We start from the raw sequence: 7,041 nt of genomic DNA on the forward strand, positions 1-7,041 counted from the left end.
ATGACCCTAGTGAGGATGAAGGTGTAGAGATGATGGATGGATGGTTCTCATATTGCTGCTGATGAATCTGTATCCTGTTGCTATGTAGGCAGAAGATGAACAGACAGAAATAGATCTCCACTCCACCATTCCTCCGTCCAGCACAGAACAATGCAGAGGCTGATGTCAGTGATGTACTACAGTGGTTTAGTTTCCATCAAGCTGCTGGCTTGTGGGAAACAGATGTAAACTGGAGTTACCACCTCAGGCACCCAGTCAACTTTACATCCACACTGCTCCAGACGCAGACACAATGAAGAAGCAAAGCTGATTCTGACAGAACACCAGGTTGCAGCCACGGCAGTAGACGACGGTTGGAATATGGATACCGCTGCGAAGAAAGCTACAAATTCTGACATGTCGATATCATCCTAAATCCAGCAGCACTGAAAATCTGTACAATCAGGAAGGTTTCAGGAATTCAGTGTGAGCTCAGATGTGAGGTATGGTCAGTCTGGACGGTGGTGTTGAACAATGGTCACAGAGCTGCACTGAAGCTGAACTTGGCCTTCAAGTATCGTCCCTTTATCCTTTTAGACTCATAACTAGTGTTTGATTTCCTGAGTTACGGCTGACAATGAGTTTTGTAAAGTCACCGAGACCTCTGACAGTTCCTCCTGGAGTCTAAGTCAACGTTTCTGGCAAGTTTAAAGAAAGTCCTTCAAAGCTGAGAGGCGCTTATCAGACGGACGCCCCGACAGTCATTTTATTCGTTTATTTTTTGCTCCTTTGACAACAATTATGCTGGAAAATAAAAAGATTCAATCGTTAAATGAACCTTTTTGCTGCAGCTGCTACGAAGCTCTGCCTCCGTTCAGACAGCTGGAGACACAACAGAAACTAAACAGCAAAACCTTCTGCAGTTCAGAACAGAATCCAGCAGTCGTCCCACGTTGGTCCAGTTTATATCTGCAGGTGCTCCCAGTGTCCTGCTGCTCCCTTTCAATCTGCTTATTTCTAACATTTCTAATATTTTTCTAAGACTTACAGACTCACTTCATCCAGATTTACATGTTCTTCACTTGTTTCTATTTTAATAATTTTCTCTTTTTTATTTATCTCTTCTTTGCTTTCTGCCCTTTTTTGCTTCCGGTAAATAACACATAGCTTTTTATTCCTCCTTTCCTTCCTCCTTTCTTCCTTTCCTTTCCTTTTTTTTTTTTAGGAATTTTCTCATTTTAATTCAGTGATCTTAGTCTTCCTTGAGGTTTCTATTATTTATTTATTTTATCATTTAAATAAAAAGATCTAATTATTAAATGAACACATTTTGCTGCAGCCTCCACGAAGCTTGAATTTCAGACACAACCGGAGAAACAAACGCTTGTTTTAATAACAGAAACTGAACAGGTTCTGCAGTCGAAGAAGAAAACAGAAAGGAAACGCAGCAGGCTTCTCCCCATGCTGGTCCAGGTTTCTCTCTGCAGGTCTTCCAGTGTTCTGGTCCTGGCCTCGGCTAACTAGACTGCACGCTACAGGCACCGCGCTTCACCAGAGCTGCCACATAAGATCAGCTTCACTGCAAGTGTTTCATCAGCCCGTACGGCCCGGTACTGGCCCGGTACTGGCCCGGTAATGGCCCTGGGGGCTTCTTTGGCAGCAGAGCCCCAATATGTGACACTAAAGAGCAAGATGGTTTCCTCTAAACTCAGGGGAGGTCAGAGGTGTGCACGTCTTCCAAACAGAAGCTAATTGGTCCATCCAGCCTGGAAAGTGGAGGATGGATGGATAGATAGATAGATAGATAGATAGATAGATAGATAGATGGATAGATAGATAGATAGATAGATAGATAGATAGATAGATAGATGGATAGATAGATGGATAGATGGATAGATAGATAGATAGATAGATAGATAGATAGATAGATAGATAGATGGATGGTGAGAGTTACACTGAGCTGTTTGCTGCTTTCTATGGCTGTGATGGTTTTTCTTGAATATCATCTGCACCGTAACTCATCTTCCAAATAGAAAAATCCAGCTGCTTCATTTTACATTTTCAAAATAAAAAAATAATACTAATGAACGACATCTTCGGATGAACCGAAGCGAAATGTTGAAATCTGCAAACGCAGCACAGCGAGGACGAGGAGCTCCACGTGTGAGCGGCCATATGGCTCGTGACTCAGAGAGCTCGCCAGCGTCGTGCTGCTCGTCCACGCTCGTGATTCCTAATTGATGAGTTTTGCTGAGAGCGAGGATCCGTTCCTCATGAAGTCAGACTGAGTGTTGTGGCTGAGGAGGAGGTAGCCGGGAGGACACAGAGCAGAGCACAGAGGGCGTGTCGCTGTCATTTCTCTCCAGATAAAGTTGTCAGCAAAAAAGCCAACGCCGCAAATTGTGTGTGTGTGTTTACCCGTGTTTGTGTGTCCCTGCACCAGCAGATGACTGGTTTCCAGCAGATGACTGGTTTCCAGCAGATGGCATAAAGAGCCTCCGAGGACACGAGTGTGCGCTCACTCGCAAAATATTTGGAGGACAAAATACAGAACAGAAACGGATGCATTTTTCAAACGGGCCTGTTGACACGTGGCCGTCTTTATGTTCTAATGACAGAAGTGCTCAGATGTGTGACCTCGGTGAAGAAGTCCTCTGCTCACTGTAGATGATGGACGGATGGACGGTTCTGATGCAACCGGACACTCCGACTGCTGTTGTCAGTCTGCATGTCTCACCCTCGTCGTTTCACATTCTCTCTCTCACACCACTCGTTGTTTTCTCACTTCCCCACTCATCTTCTGACACTCATTTATCTTCACAGCTCTCTCTTATGATCTGATTTTTCTCATTTTGCAGCGCCATGCAGTATGCAGAAACAGAAAAATAAATGTGGCCTCATGATGAACAGAGAGCGGCTGATGAATATGAATGCACAGACTGATGGATTTGTGAACTGTGTCGGCTTCAAACACAGACTGGCAGCAAGTAAACCACACCGCAGTCAGAAATATTCAAAAACCCAAAGAAAAGATTCTTCTTACAAAAAGAATAATGAGATCAGGTACAACTTTTGCTTCCTCGCAAGAAAAATACAACCGAGTGCACAAAGGAGACGAGTTTAAACTTCTGAAAAAGGTCCAATGCAATGAGGATAAATAATTCAGAATGTGCTTTATAAATAAATGAGGGAACAAAGTGGATTGTCGCAGACAGGAAGGTGTGTTTGCACACACAGTATCCTGACAAGAGAGCCCAAGTCCTCCGAGAACCGAGTCGCATGCTTCAGAACATGATCACACATCTGCTCACGCTGCAGTGAAACCAGGAGGAAGACCAAAGGTGGAGGAAGAGACGTCCTGGGAAGAGACAGAAGGCGGATGAGAGGCAGACGTGGAGGAGATGATACCGGCGTGATGGAGGAGGATTAAGCACATTGTGAAGAGCAGCGTCTCAGAACTTGGAGGGAGTTTTGAGTGAATAAACCTAAAGAAGTCATGTTCATGTTCCCTCGTGGAACTAAAGCTGCTGCAGCTGCAATTAAATGTAATAATACTGGATATATCTTATTATTATTGTTGTTGTTGTTAATCCTGTAATCATCTGCTCATAAAGCTTCTTGTTAACAAACAGCAAAATGAAATGTTTTAATCAGTCAAAGTATTTCGTGACTAAGCTGGACCGACACCAGGTACCGTTAGCCCAACTCAACTACAACATTACATGAACAGAACCAGAACATGCTGTTTATGGATCGGATGCTGGTTTCTGTGTCAGGAGGCCAGTGTGGTTTCTTAAGCTAACAAGCTACGATCACAAACACTGGCACGGCTCCTAAACAGGATATACATTTGCCTCGTCTGGGTTCTTGGTTGTGCCGTCCATCTGGTCCCTGTTCCGCTGCGGTCCAGACTCTGACAGGAACTAGCTTCTTATGGGATGTAATCACCAAAGGACAGGTAACGTGAGCACACTGTCTGTGATTTCCTTCAGCAGCAGAGTGAATCCAGGGACAACGTGTGTGAAAACAAAACCTCCAAAAACACCGACTGGTTGAGATAACAGGGCTTACACAATCAGGTGAGTCAAGACCGTTATTTATAGCAGCAGCAGCCACCTGACAGCTGCTTTATGCCAAATAAAGAAGAACCTGGAGGGGATTTATGATCAAACTAATGAAACAGAAAACAAACCAGGAGTGGGTATATTTTTACACGAATGGCCTCGGAGGAACGAAAACCAACATTTTTTTGGCGTTATTGCAGCTCTGCTTCTACAGAAGCCTCCAGAAAGCCGTGGAGCTGAGCGAGGGATGGAGGGAGGAATATGAGATGCAAAGTGGGTGACAAAAGAAAAAGCCGGAGGAAGAGCAGAGCCTGTTCCTGTCCAGATGGAGGCTCCGTGGGATTCTGGACCATGTGAGTGTGAAGAGTGATAATTCTGGTGAGCGACCAAGTGGAGGCTGAGTAGGTGGATTACCTGCTCCGCCTCTATGAAATGACGAGGAGGTTGGTGTCAGGATGCTTCTGATTCACTGTCACTATACTATAAAGTTGTGTGTTCACATCTCTAATCTCATGATGTCAAACCTTGTTTTTATACTCTTTATGCTGTTTTAGCAATAAATTCAGATTATTTATCCACATGAGACTCCAAACTCTTGTTTCACAGCCTGCACTGGTTTCAGCAACATCAACCCAGAGGAAGAATGCCAGGAGCCAAGATGTTCAGATCAAAGAGCTGAAAATAGTTTCATAGAGAGTCACAACAACAAACTATGTGTCCCCAAGCAGAGATCAATTACAGTCCTAACTAGACTGTTAAGGACGGTGCTAGTTCTCACTGACTATCAAGGACGTTAGACTTACGGTTAGAGTCCAGACAAGAGGGCAAACAGCCACCCAAACCATAGATTAACTAACCACACTACCTACTTTGTCTAAAAAAGAAAAAAGCTGTGAAAGTCTGGCAGCAACAGTGCCAAAAAAATACAGAAAAATATGCTGCAACATCTAAAAAAGACTGTAAAATAACTCAACTTTATTTAAAACAACCAGTGCTGACGCAAAGTTCTGTACATCAAGAATAAATCATATAAAACATAAAACAATTAAAACAGTTAAAATAATAACGACAATAAAATGATAAAGACAAGAGCAAAGTCTCACACTGGGTCAGAAGCCAAGGACTACCAGTGGGTTGTGAGATGTGTTTTAGAAACGGGCAGTGAAGCAGCCTGTGGACTGTGCAAAGGCAGATTGTCCCATAACTTAGGAGCAGCAGTAGAAAAGGCTCCGGGATTGGATTTTGGTACCTCTAGGCGCAGCTGGTCAGCTGACCTGAGGCACCGAGAGTTTTATGAACTAGCCGACACTGTTGAGCAGCCGTGGATCCAAGACTTGGAGGAGAAACAGCATTAAATGCTAGAAAGTGGTATTTATTTGTATTAGAATAAAGACAGCTTTAGGAGAGTCTCAGAGTGAGGAAGCCGATCTCTAGCTGCTGAATGGACCGGAGCTGCTTCACCAGGTGTGTTACCTGTAAAGAAGAGAGAGAGAGACACCCACAGCACCTACCTGCCCACACACACACACACACACACACACACACACACACACACACACACACAACAGAAAACACAACATGCTACCAATCAGAGAGCATGACGACATTTTAGACGATACAACAAGAACAGAAAGGAAAGAACACTTTACAAGACGACACAACGCCACATTTAGAGGAAGCACACTGAAGAACACACAGCAGAACACATCCAAACAGGAAGCCATACAACATTTTACCAGAACACATCATATACAGTCCTGGACAAACACATCAGACCACCTGGTTTTCTTCAGCTTCTTGTTCATGTTAATGTCTGGTACCACTGAAGGTCCATTTGTTTGGACAAACATAATGACAACAACAAAACCAGCTGATCAGAGTTTAACTTCAGAGCTGGTATCAGACATGTTCCAGGGTTTCTTGGTACTAAGTTCTTCCACCAGCAGCTATGGCATTGTGCTGCCAGAACCAGAGCTGTTAGATGTTCCACACATGATGCACAGGAGTTAGTACCTGATGGCAGAACCATAGTTTCTGATGACTGCAGCCATGCGTCTCGGCTGCTCTCCACCAGGTTCTGACATGGTTCTGCTGCCACAGCAGCCCGTTCCTGCTGCTCACATTCACACTAACGTGCTTTGTTTGTGGGCTTGTGCTTCTCCATTTAGCCTTTGATGGTCTCCACAGGTTTTCAGCTGGATGTAGATCTGGTGACTGAGCGGGCCAAGGCATGGTTACAGTGTTCTGGTTCTCCATCCAGGCTTTAGCTGACCTCGCCGTGTGCCAAGGGGCATCGTCTGGTTGGAAACCCAGTCACTGGAGGCAGGAAAGAGTCAGAAATTGTAACTGCATTGTAAGAAAAAAAAAAAAGAATTACCTTTTAATAAAATGTAGATTTCTGATGTAGACTTTATGTGCAGTTTTGTCCCGTTGGTTTACAGTCAGCATGTCCTTTTTTCTATAATTACATGACATGTTACCTGTACTTTAACAAAACAGGGAAACAGTTTCAGTCCTTTTATACATCAGGCTTCTATCAAATAACAGCAAATATCTGGATATGTTTCTTATGATTTGTCATTTTGTTTTTTCTGAGGAACATCTGGCACAAGGATCAATAAAGTTTGATCTCATCTGTTCTTATGTAAATAACAGTAAATTGTAAAAATTATACCTAAAGACTTTATTTTTTACACAGTACTAATAAATCCAATCTAAAGCAACAACAGACGGGAACTTTGGTTAACAGTCCAAACTCTAGCTCAGAAGAACTGTTTTGGGTTTAAGCAAAGTTCACATTCACAGCACGGATTAAAACATTTACTGGGAAACATTCACACCGTTCACAACCACAACCCTCCAGAATTCTAGGACTCACGGTGTCAGACTGTGCTAGCCCAAACCTTTACCAGCCAGGAGGGAAATCCTGAGATACTCAACTTTCCACAGCCAGCTAACCCTAACCCTACCCCAGCTAACCCTACCACACCAAACCCTA

Source organism: Stegastes partitus, unplaced genomic scaffold, assembly GCF_000690725.1.
Source record: "Stegastes partitus isolate 25-593 unplaced genomic scaffold, Stegastes_partitus-1.0.2 Scaffold1549, whole genome shotgun sequence".
Classification (NCBI taxonomy): Eukaryota; Metazoa; Chordata; class Actinopteri; family Pomacentridae; genus Stegastes; species Stegastes partitus.